The sequence below is a fragment of the Apteryx mantelli genome, chromosome 12, assembly GCF_036417845.1.
Source record: "Apteryx mantelli isolate bAptMan1 chromosome 12, bAptMan1.hap1, whole genome shotgun sequence".
In the NCBI taxonomy this organism is placed as follows: Eukaryota; Metazoa; Chordata; class Aves; order Apterygiformes; family Apterygidae; genus Apteryx; species Apteryx mantelli.
This window is the reverse complement of record NC_089989.1, coordinates 379,657-391,793: the sequence shown is the minus strand read 5'-3', so window position 1 is coordinate 391,793 and position 12,137 is coordinate 379,657.

Here is a 12,137-nt window from a genome sequence, read left to right as displayed (position 1 = left end):
CTAATTTTATGGCAGTCTGCTTTAGACACTTAATAACCGTGGCTAAGAAAAAGACTGAACTGTTTTGTCAGTTTTTGTCTCGATGTATAGGCCACACAAGCTCCTGTCACATAATACGGAAGTATGTGCCTCCTCTTGCTGATCCTCAGTTATGACCTACCACAGAAACATAGGAGCATCTGTCTCTTCAGCATGTTTTCTACCAGACTCCAACAGCTAGCATATTAAGGCTGATGAGCTTGTGGTGGTACTTGCTCTGTATTCCCAGATCATTTCTAAATTAACCTTGGCAACCAAATTGCTCCTAATTTCATTAACAGAAAGGTATACACAGTCAAGGCTCAGTCTATTAGAAATATGAATTAAAAATAGCATAAATATAAACCTCCAAAGTTGGTGTAACAACTGCTGTACTGAGATAGATGGTATATCCACAATGCACTTTTGCTTCTCTGTATTGGACCCTGCCATTCTTCGAGCAGTAGCGCTAATGTATTTACAGAATGAACTATAGTCAGAGAGAGTTTAATCATATAACTAACTTCAAAAATTGACCTCCAAGTACTTTCACTCAACCCATACCTGTATTTAAGTTCACATATATTTTGATTTGGACTCAGCCCTCTACATTGTAATGCATACTTGACTCACTGAAAAAACGCTGGATAACTTGACATAAAAAAGAGGAAGAAAAAAAGAAAGAAAAAAATAAAGTGTTCTGAGTAGTCTCATCTGTACCTTGAACTGAATAGTTCTGATTGATATTCAGATACCTTTTAGAGTTACAAGTCCGCCAATCCAGAAGCATAAAAATACATCTCGTTGTTAAGGAAAGAATACAAGAACAGAAAAATATTCTTAAACAGACATCATTTCAGTTTACCATTACGTAGCAGCTTGATTACAGCTTTGACATTTCCAATGTACTACTTTGGTCATACATAGTTTTTCAAACCTGAGGCATCAGTAATAAACTCAATCTACCATGCAAAACTAGGAACGATGTCTAGATTTGTTTTTGTGATTACACATCTGACTGGAAGCCTCCAGTTATGAAAAGCTATTTCTACTTGCAAAGTAAATTATAACTTCTTGGAATAGTTTAAATAGCCATTCACAGTGTAACACTACAAAACAGAATGTTTCTGCTTGATGAAGGTTAAGGTCACAGAAATCATCAGACACTACAAAAACCCACCAATTAGATTCTTTTTATATGAAATAGCTCTAATAAACAGTAAGCCAATTACTCTCATGTTCTCAAAATACAGAATGGTCACCAAGCATGAATGTTTCTGTTTTTAGTATCTACATTTTTTAGAGAAACTTCTAATACACAATTGGCCGAAACATTATCCTGCACCCCAAAACAGGCTGGGGAAGTGACTAATCTATTTAAAGCAATTTTCTGAAGACCTTACAAAAAAGTTATGTTGTCCGAGTACAAACCTGAATAGCAGAGCTTGCTTCTGATAACACTCAACCTCTACAAGCATGGAACTATATGGAATTACAACTACATATAAAAAGAAAAGGTTAAAAAATGTAAGACTGCAAAACCATATTAAAGAGGTAGGGAATTAACATATGCAGTCTTTAAGGATAACACACATGCACTACGAGATCTTCAGTTCTCTAGTTTCATTCTCATTGCCACTTCAAATACAAAACTGAACACAAATCTTCTGTTAGTTGAGCTCCACATCACTTCTCCAGTTGTCCTTCTGCCTTTCCTCTGATCTTTAGCCTCCTGTATTTCAGCCAGTTCACTTGCTTCCCCCCCGGCTTCATAATTAATGCAAGTCAAGAACGGGACAGGCTGGGACAGTTCTGACAGCACAGAAAAAAAAAAAATCCTTCTTCTCCTAAACCCTCTCCAGCAGCCACAGCACACAGAAGGGGCAACTACAAAGTTCTGCTTCTTCCAAAGCCCAGGAACGTGGCATTCTCGTCCGCACTGCAGGGACAGGCTGCGCGAGCAGCTGGGCTGCAGGAGAGCTGGAACAGGTACTCCCTGAAGTGTGCCTGCAGAAAGCATTTCACCACCAACCTAAAAGGCTTGAGTTTATTTGGATTCCTATTATTCCACCATAATTGGACAGATTTTCACAGGGTATCAAGAGGCACGCAGGAATGATTCCCCTGCCAAATTTCAGTATTATGAATCAAAACAAAGTGCAAGATCAACACAGCAAAATGTTGTTTTCTCCTAATCGTGTTCTTAGAAATGGCTTAAGTCATCTGCCCTGAAACATACTAAAATTTTTTTTTTAAACTCAAGACAGGCCAAATTTCTTTCCAGAAAGTTCAGGAAAGTTGTTAACACACTGAAAGTAAGTTTCTACAGCATATTCTTTAGAAATCACATGCAGAGACACAGTTACAAATTTTTCCTACAGTATACCAATGATAAGTTTAATTGTTTTCTGTGTTTAAAAAAAAAAAGTTGTTAAAATCTCATCTTTGCTGTAAGATTGAACACAATTTCAGTGATGCACATGTACTGAAAGAGATACTGTAATTAGAACAAATACTCCATGATTGGTGTTGGGACATAACCAGAGGTTCAGTACACTTAGATATTGTTCAAATTATTTAGAGAGCCTGTATTTAGCTACTGTACATCAAGAGCATCAAAGAAATAACACCAAAAGGAAAGCTATTAGCAGACTAATGAAATTTAAGATTACGCTAATTCAAAAGAACATTAAAAAATGGTTTAGGCAGATTCCCCACTGATAGTCAAGAATTAGTTTGTGCTGCTGCAGGCGTGAAGTGCAACTCCTCTTCATTCAGCACTGTACATATTATGCTTTAGCAAAACTAAAGGCTTTCCTAATGCCAATATTTATTTCAAGCACAGAATGATGAAGCATAACAACTTTTAAAATTGTATTTCAAACTATGAGACACTAACAGGGTTGGAAAAGAAACAGAGAAGAAACTTCCATAAAAAAAAAAAACGAAAAACAAAAAACCCACACTTCTATCACTGCTCAATCACTGGATGCCACCACTTGAGAAAACAAAGGTCAAAACAATATATATGAAATGAAAAGTATTGCTCAGTCCCCTCACCCCCACTAAAATCTTTCCATAGTGCCTACATCACTGAGGAAAAAAACAGTTATCAAAGCAGTTCCCCTTCTCATACATTCATGTTTTAACTCAACTGGAGAGGGAGTTTTTGATGTTAAGTGCAGCTACTTTTTGGTATTAACAAATTTGTGTGCTTCTTTCAAAAGAGTTTCAACATCTTCATTATCCTTTTCTTCTGAATTTGGTTCCCAGTCAGAATCTTCATCAGTAGGTTCGCACTCTTCGTCATCATCTATAAAGCTGTCATTAAGATCATATTCATTTGGTTCACCATCATTGTCACTGTCTTCCTGCAAAGACCTTTTTCCTGTAGGGGAAAAAAAAGTAATATATTCATGAATCATCACCACAGAAACAGAAAGACCTTGAAGAGACCATCTAGTTGATCTTTCTCCTCAAGAAGAGGAAGGATCAACTAAAGCACCATACCCAATTTTGATGATTTTTGGCTTTAAGAATCCCATGAAAAGTTGTATCATCTCTCTCAAACACCTACTGTAGTGCTTACCTGTCTGTTCACTTAGAAAGTTTTCCTTATTGACTTTAATACAAGTCTCTTTTTACAGTGAAGCCAAACTCAGCCCACTGGATTGTAAGGCTTCCCCACCTCCAAACCAGAGTATAAGCTGATTAGTATACAACTCCCTGGCTCCTCCTTTCTTGAAGGCAAGCACTTCCCTTCTTTTTTTCTAGTCTCTAGGACCTTATCAATTATATATGATTTTCAAGAGGCAGGTACTCAGGGTGTGAAAACATTTAAGTATCATTTAAACTGCATTTTTCTTGGAAGCTCCAAACCCTTTATCGCTGGCATTAATGATATGAGCCACCTAATCAGTTACCTTCTAAGCAAAAGCAGACAAAAAAATTAATACATATTGCAGCCTCTGATGACTTCTGATAACTTTCCTTTCCTTAATGAGCAGCCCATCAAATTTTCCTAGTTATCTTCTTACTACTCCCACACTTAAACAATATTTCTTTCTTTCCATTTAGTCTCTAGCTATTGCTAGACTGCTGTTTTGCACCTGGATTTTCTGTCTTCATCCATAGAGACTTAGAGTATTTATCCTCTGGAATCTGACATGGTTTTTTATTTCCTGCACACTTCCGTCCTGAGTTTCAGGTTATAAAAGAGAGAATCTTCCAGACCCACTCTTCTCCTACGTTTTTAGTTTGGATCCATACTGAATAGTTTGTGCTTCCTTTCTGAAAAATGTTTAAGGAATTGCCAAACACTAATCGTTTTTCTGTTCTAAGCTCCATGCAGCCTACCTGCTTCCCAGTTAACTTAGTCTACTTTATTATGCTGTTTACTATCCTTCTTACATCTCTCTTCTGTCTATCTTCCTCACAACTTACATGATCAAATTGTCTTCTGCCTTATATTATTTCACAATACTCTGTATTGGCAGGAATCAACGTCTAAGAAATCTCTGTTTACAAGAAACAGCTGCTGTTCCCAGCAAATTCCAAAATTTTTGGACAGTTTGTCCTGCTATATTCCTTTAATGCTCAGATATATTGGCAAATTTACCCATTTAAACCAAGTCCCAGGCACTGGATAATTCTGCTATTGGAAACCTTGTCTATCTGACTTGGTAGTGTCTGTACAAAGCTGCTGCCATGACAGCATTGCATTCTCTCTCTTTTTTTTTTTTTTATTTTTAAATCAATAACTGTGAATCTTCAACAAGTTTATTTCCACTGCTTCCCGATTTTGGAAGATACGTGTAATCCTTGCTCTATAAGCTACTACTATCTTTTTCTTACATGTCCACAATTCCTAATAAGCCACATTCTTCTGCGCTAATATTCCAATCGTGTGTTATTTTGCCATAAATTAGGGCATACCTCTGAGTAAATGTGTGTTCATTCCTCTTCTCCCCAACCTCCATTTTTTGCCTCCTTCTATCATCTAGAGATAATCTGTCAATGATCTTATACAGACAATTTATGCGTTGAGCAACTTTTCTCATTATTTTTCCTCTGAAATTACAAATCCTCTTCTCGGTTACAGACCCCAGTCCAAATCATTGACGTTTTTATTAACTATAAGCTCTTGCAATCTCAGGTCAAAGCCCCAGGTACTCAAACTATGTGTGTCAGAGGGGAAAAGAGGGAACACTAGTATGCTATTTAGTCAGATCACATCTCTATCAATTAAACTTTTCAGCTGTAGGAACATTACTATTCCAGAATTATTTAATGATCTGATTAACAGTTTGCACTATATAGAAAGTCTTGCCCAAGGATTTCAAAGGCATATGCAGCATTAGTCAAGCTTCTCAAAGATATATTACTTGATGGACGAATTGTGCCACGCAGATACTGAATGACACCCTGGAATCACATCAGCCACCTGTTACAGCCAAGCATATAATTGAGAAAAATCCTACGGCTGGAAATCTACTTTCTTTGAATAACCTACTGTGCACAACCTAGGAGAAAATCTTGAAAATGCCAAATGACAATTTGAACTGTAATCCACTATTACGCTTTCTAGTTTATTGCTTATCAGATCTAAGATGAAATTAATCACATCCATGTTTACTTGTATCAGCAATACGTGACCTCAGAATGTCTTACAGGAATCAGAGCCTATAGCCTTGCAGAAGAGAAATAAAGTGAAATAAAATTGGGAACAAAGATGATACACCAGACTGAAGAAAAGAAGAAAACTGAAAGGCATTTATTCTTCTCAGACAGAATAGTCTACTTTTGCCTAGTGATTATAATTTAAAAAGGGAGAAGTATTGTATGACAGAAGATCCCACTAACAGTCAGAGATACTGCTTCTCAGGTATTTCTGAGAACTCAGAAACCCTTACATACTTTCCATTACCAAAATGAGCTGAGGAAAATGCAATCTTACAGCCTTTGCAGGAACACAATTTTTGTTAGAACACAAATCGAACAGCTAGATTCTGGAACCTTACACTTATGAAATAGTACTTTACGCTCACACAGCGATGCTGACTGTATGTTCCCACCTGCAAAAGCAGGGCTTCGATTACAGAGGGCAGACTGAGTCCTCAAGAAAAAAAAAACAAAAAAAACCCAATAATAATAAACTCAAGACCTATTTAAGAAAGAAAAATTCTTCTTTGATTCCACAGCACTGCAGGTGATATCTTCACAGAATCACAGAATCACAGAATCACTGAGGTTGGAAGGGACCTCTGGAGATCATCTAGTCCAACCCCCCTGCTCAAGCAGGGTCACCTAGAGCACATTGCACAGGATTGCATCCAGGCGCATTTTGAATATCTCCAGAGAAGGAGACTCCACCACCTCTCGGGGCAACCTGTTCCAGTGCTCTGTCACCCTCACAGTGAAAAAGTTTTTCCTCATGTTAAGATGGAAGTGTCTGTGTTTCAGTTTGTGCCCATTGCCTCGCGTCCTGTCGCTCGTCACCACTGAAAAGAGTCTGGCCCCATCCTCTCGACACCCTCCCTTCAGATACTTATACACATTGATAAGATCTCCTCTCAGCCTTCTCTTCTCCAAGCTAAACAGGCCAAGCTCTCTCAGCCTTTCCTCATAAGAGAGATGCTCCAGTCCCCTAATCATCTTTGTGGCCCTTCGCTGGACAGAATGGTTGAGGTTGGAAGGGACCTCTGGAGATCATCTAGTCCAACCCCCTGCTCAAGCAACATCACCAAGGGGAGGTTGCTCAGGACCTTGTGCAGACGGCTTTGGAATATCTCTAAGGATGGCGACTCCACAAGCTCTCTGGACAACCTGTTCCAGTGCTCAGTCACCCTCTCAATAAAGAAGTTTCTCCTCATGTTCAGACAGAGCTTCCTGTGTTTCAGTTTGTGCCCATTGCCTCGTGTCCTGTCGCTGGGCACCACTGAAAAGAGTCTGGCTCCATCCTCTTGACACCCTCCCTTCAGATACTTGTATACGTTGATAAGATCCCCTCTCAGCCTTCTCTTCTCTAGGCTAAACAGGCCCAGCTCTCTCAGTCTTTCCTCATAAGAGAGATGCTCCAGTCCCCTAATCATCTTTGTAGCCCTTCGCTGGACTCGCTCCAGTAGTGCCACATCCCTCTTGCACTGGGGAGCCCAGAACTGGACACAGTACTCCAGATGTGGCCTCAGCAGGGCTGAGTAGAGGGGGAGAATCACCTCCCTCGACCTGCTGGCAACACTCTTCCTGATGCACCCCAGGATACCATTGGCCTTCTTGGCCACAAGGGCACATTGCTGCCTCATGCTTAACTTGGTGTCCACCAGCACTCCCAGGTCCTTCTCAGCAGAGCTGCTTTCCAGCAGGTCAGCCCCCAACCTGGACTGGTGCATGGGGTTATTCCTCCCTAGGTGCAGGACCCTGCACTTGCCTTTGTTGAACTTCAGGAGGTTCCTCTCTGCCCACCTCTCCAGCCTGTCCAGGTCTCTCTGAATGGCAGCACAGCCCTCTGGTGTATCGGCCACTCCTCCCAGTTTTGTATCATCAGCAAACTTGCTGAGGGTGCACTCTGTCCCTTCATCCAGGTCATTGATGAAGAAGTTGAACAAGACTGGACCCACTACTGACCCCTGGGGGACACCGCTAGCTACAGGCCTCCAACTAGACTCTGCGCCGCTGATCACAACCCTCTGAGCTCTGCCATTCAGCCAGTTCTCAATCCACCTCACTGTCCACTCATCCATCCCACACTTCCTGAGCTTGTCTATGAGGACGTTATGGGAGACAGTGTCGAAAGCCTTGCTGAAGTCAAGGGAGACAACATCCACTGCTCTCCCCTCATCTACCCAGCCAGTCATCCCATCAGAGAAGGCTATCAGATTGGTTAAGCATGATTTCCCCTTGGTGAAGCCATGCTGACTACTCCTGAGCACTTTCTTGTCCTCCACATGCTTGGAGATGGCCTCCAGCATGAGCTGCTCCATCACCTTTCCAGGGATGGAGGTGAGGCTGACTGGCCTGTAGTTCCCTGGGTCCTCCTTCTTGCCCTTTTGGAAGACTGGGGTGGCATTGGCTTTCTTCCAGTCCTCAGGCACCTCTCCTCTTCTCCATGACCTTTCAAAGATGATGAAGAGTGGCTTAGCAATAACATTCGCCAGCTCCCTCAGCACTCGTGGGTGCATCCCATCGGGTCCCATGGATTTGTGGGTGTCAAGTTTTCTTAAATGAGCTCTAACCCGATCCTCCTCCACCAAGGGAAAGTCTTCCTTTCTCCAGACTTTCTCTCTTGCCTCCAGGGTCTGGGGTTCCTGAGGGCTGGCCTGAGCAGTAAAGACTGAAGCAAAGGCGGCATTCAGTAACTCTGCCTTCTCTGCATCCTTCATCAACAGGGCACCCACCCCATTCAGCAAAGGCCCCACATTTTCCCTAGTCTTCCTCTTGCTACTGATGTATTTGAAGAAGCCCTTCTTGTTGTCCTTGACATCTCTCTCCAGATTTAATCCCAAACGGGCCTTAGCCTTCCTTGCCGCATCCCTGCATACTCTGACAGTGTTCCTATATTCCTCCCAAGTGGCCTGTCCCCCTTTCCACTTTCTGTAGACTTCCTTCTTCTGGTTGACTTTGCCAGGAGCAACTTGCTCATCCATGCAGGTCTCCTACCTCCTTTGCTTGACTTCTTACTCATAGGAATGCACTGCTCTTGAGCCTGGAGGAAGTGATGTTTGAATATTAACCAGCTCTCTTGAACACCCCTTCCTTCTAGGGCCCTAACTCATGGGATTCCTCCAAGTAGGTCCCTGAAGAGGACAAAGTTTGCTCTCCTCAAATCCAGGGTTGCGATCCTACTTAGTGCCCTGCCTCCTCCTTGCAGGATCCTGAACTCCACCATCTCATGGTCACTGCAGCCAAGGCTGCTCCCAACCTTCACATCTTCCACCAGTCCTTCTTTGTTTGTTAGTATGAGGTCCAGCAGCACACCTCTCCTTGTTGGCTCCTCCACCACCTGTGTCAAGAAGTTGTCACCAATGCTCTGCAGGAACCTCCAGGACTGTTTGTGCCTAGCTGTGTTGTCTTTCCAGCAGATATCAGGGTGGTTGAAGTCCCCCATGAGAACCAGGGCCTGGGATCGGGAGGCTACTTCCAGCTGTCTGTAGAAGGCCTCATCGACTTCCTCTTCCTGATCAGGTGGCCTGTAGTAAACACCCACAACAGTGTCACCCATGCTAGCCTGCCCTTTAAGCCTTACCCATAAGCTCTCGACTCGCTCTTCATCCACCCCTAGGCACAGCTCAATACATTCCAGTTGCTCTCTCACATAAAGAGCAACTCCACCACCTCGCTTTCCTGGCCTGTCTTTCCTAAAAAGCACGTAGCCATCCATGACAGCACTCCAGTCATGCGAGCTATCCCACCATGTCTCTGTAATGGCAATGAGATCATGGCCCTGCGACCGCACACACACCTCTAGTTCTTCCTGTTTGTTCCCCAAGCTGCGTGCATTGGTGTACAGGCATTTCAGGGAGGTGATTGAGCATGCAGGTTTCCCAGGAGGGATACCAGAGGATCCTCCATAGCCACATCCCATGCGCACTTCCCTGGCTGCATTCACCTGTTGGAGGCATCCTGACTTGAGCAGTCTTTTGCCAACTACCCTGCCACTATAACTCTCCCCTTCCCCCATCTTTCCTAGTTTAAAGCCCTCCTTACCAGGTTGGCCAACCTGTTGGCAAAGACCCGCGTGCCCCGCCTCGTGAGGTGGATCCCATCTCTTGCCATCAGTTGTCGATCTTCAGACAGGGTCCCATGGTCATAGAAACCAAAACCCTGTTGCCAACACCAGCGGCGCAGCCAGTCGTTAACCTGGAAAGTCCATCTCCTCCTCCTCTCATCCATCCCCCTCACTGGCAGGATTGAGGAGAAGATGACCTGGGCTCCCAGGCCCTTGACCACCATCCCCAGAGCTCTGAAATCCTGCTTGATGGTCTCCAGTTTGCCCTTGGTGTCATTGGCGCCCACATGGAAGAGCAGCAGTGGGTAATAGTCCGAAGAATGGACGAGCCTAGGCAGTCTTTGCATGACATCTCTCACACGAGCCCCCGGCAGGCCACAAACCTCTCTAGACATGAGGCCAGGTTGGCAGATAGATGCCTCCATCCCCTGCAGCAGGGAGTCCCCCACAACAATCACCCGCCGCTTCTTCCGGGCGTTCCGGCAGGGCACAGGGTCTGTTGTCCCAGGTACTTCCCTGGCAGCCATGCCCATCTCCTCCTCATCCTGGAGGGCACTAAACCTGTTCTTCAGCTTCAGGTCTTCAGGAGGAGTAGGAGCCTTTCTCCTCCCACGAGCAGTGACCAGTTTCCAGTCTTCTTCTATGATGTTATGATGTACCGTTTCACACGGCACAGAAGCAGAGTCCCACCTGGGTCGCCAAAACTGTCACCGAAATGGGGAGAAAAACTCCTTAGCACCAGTGTAGCACTGAGAAGCAGGCATTCTCTTTATTACGGCGCCGGGTGCACGGGGGATCGCTCCGCCCAACGTGCATGCCGCGTGTTGCATTAGCCAAAGCTTCCATTGCTTTGTTACATACCCATGCATTAAATTTCCCGGAATGATTGTACATATTCATTCTATTTCCTGGAACTAATTATCATATTTACAGAGTCATTATGCATGCGGTCTGAGTCTGAGTCTCCGGGGGGCTTCTATGGGGGTTTCTGGTGGTCCCTGGTGGTTGCTGAAGAGGTGCCTTTTCTATGAACTCTGAGCTCCTTTTCCACATATGGTCTCAGCTTGGCTCATTTCTTTGCTGGAGAAAGCTGTCTGGTTCCTAACCTTGGTTTCAACTGGTTTCTGCTGGTTTATCTGTACTCCTTTAGGATGCATCAGTTACAGTTGCGAGAATTGTGTCCTTGGGTGCCTTCTTGTCTGAAGCTCCTGGTAACAGTTCCCCCCCTTTCCCTCCCCCTTTTAGAGTCCTTGTCTGAGGCCCCTGGTAGCACAGTTGCTGCCCCCGGGACCTTGCAGCTCTCACCCATGGGACAGAGAGGGAGATGGCACGGAAAGATAGTTAGGAAAGGATTCAACAGGAATGCAGTTACACAAAGGCTCCAGAAAGCGGGGAACGCGGTTTCTTCTGACGCCTCGACTACTACTGCTGTTCCTAGGTTTGGGCCCTTCTTCCCAGGCTTTCCCTCCTGTTTGTAAATGGAGGCTTGAGGGGCTGGGGCTCCGGGTTTTCTCTTGGTTCCTTTGGCTCCCGGCTCCCCTCCTGCAGCCGTGAAGGCAGAGGCTATTGCGACAGAGCATCCCCGAGCGATTCTTCGCCTTGAGGAGCGGGCGAATTTGGCTGCAGCGCTGCCTGGCGAGAGGGCCCTTGCCTCCGCTCTCCCGGACTGAGGCCCCGCTTGTTTGGGCCTGGAGCGGCCTGTGACCGCTCCTGCTGCAGGGGTTTGCAGAGCGCTTCCCTTCCTAAGGCTCTGGCGCTCTCCGGCCTGTGGCGTTTGCTGTTGAGTACAGTAAAGGGTATTTTGGTTCTTCTCCTTGCCGGCGTGTTGCTAGAGGAGCCTGCTGACCTGTCGCTGAAAGGAATGAGGATTCCCGCCGGGATTCAGCACTGAAACGACAGAGTCGCAGAAGGGCTGAGGTCGGAAGGGGCCTCGGGAGATGCTCTGGGCCAGGGCCCTGTCAGAGCAGGCTCGCGCAGAGCAGGTTGCTCAGGGCCGTGTCCAGCCGGCGTTTGAGCACCTCCGAGGATGGAGACGCCAGCACCTCTCTGGGCACTGACGGGCCCTGAGCAGCCTGTGCCGCGGCAGGGCTGCCAGTGCTGGCCTGAACCCGGACCCCACCTGCGGACTGACTTCCTGGCCCCACCCCGGCCCTGCCGCACCAGCTTGAACTTCCCTGGTGATCCGGGCTGCTGGCTGAGCCTGGCTGCCGCCGCCGGGACTGCCCTGCTCCCTCGCTCGCGTACGGTGGGGCCAGGCCTTGGCTGTTGAGGCCCCTGCCCTGGCGGCCACATCTCTGCCTGTCGCGTGCAGGGAGGGAAGAAAGGCCCCTCCTTGTCTTGGTAATTCATCTTTGCCTGCCAGAGCCCCTTGTTCAAGGACTTTCCCCGAGCCAGT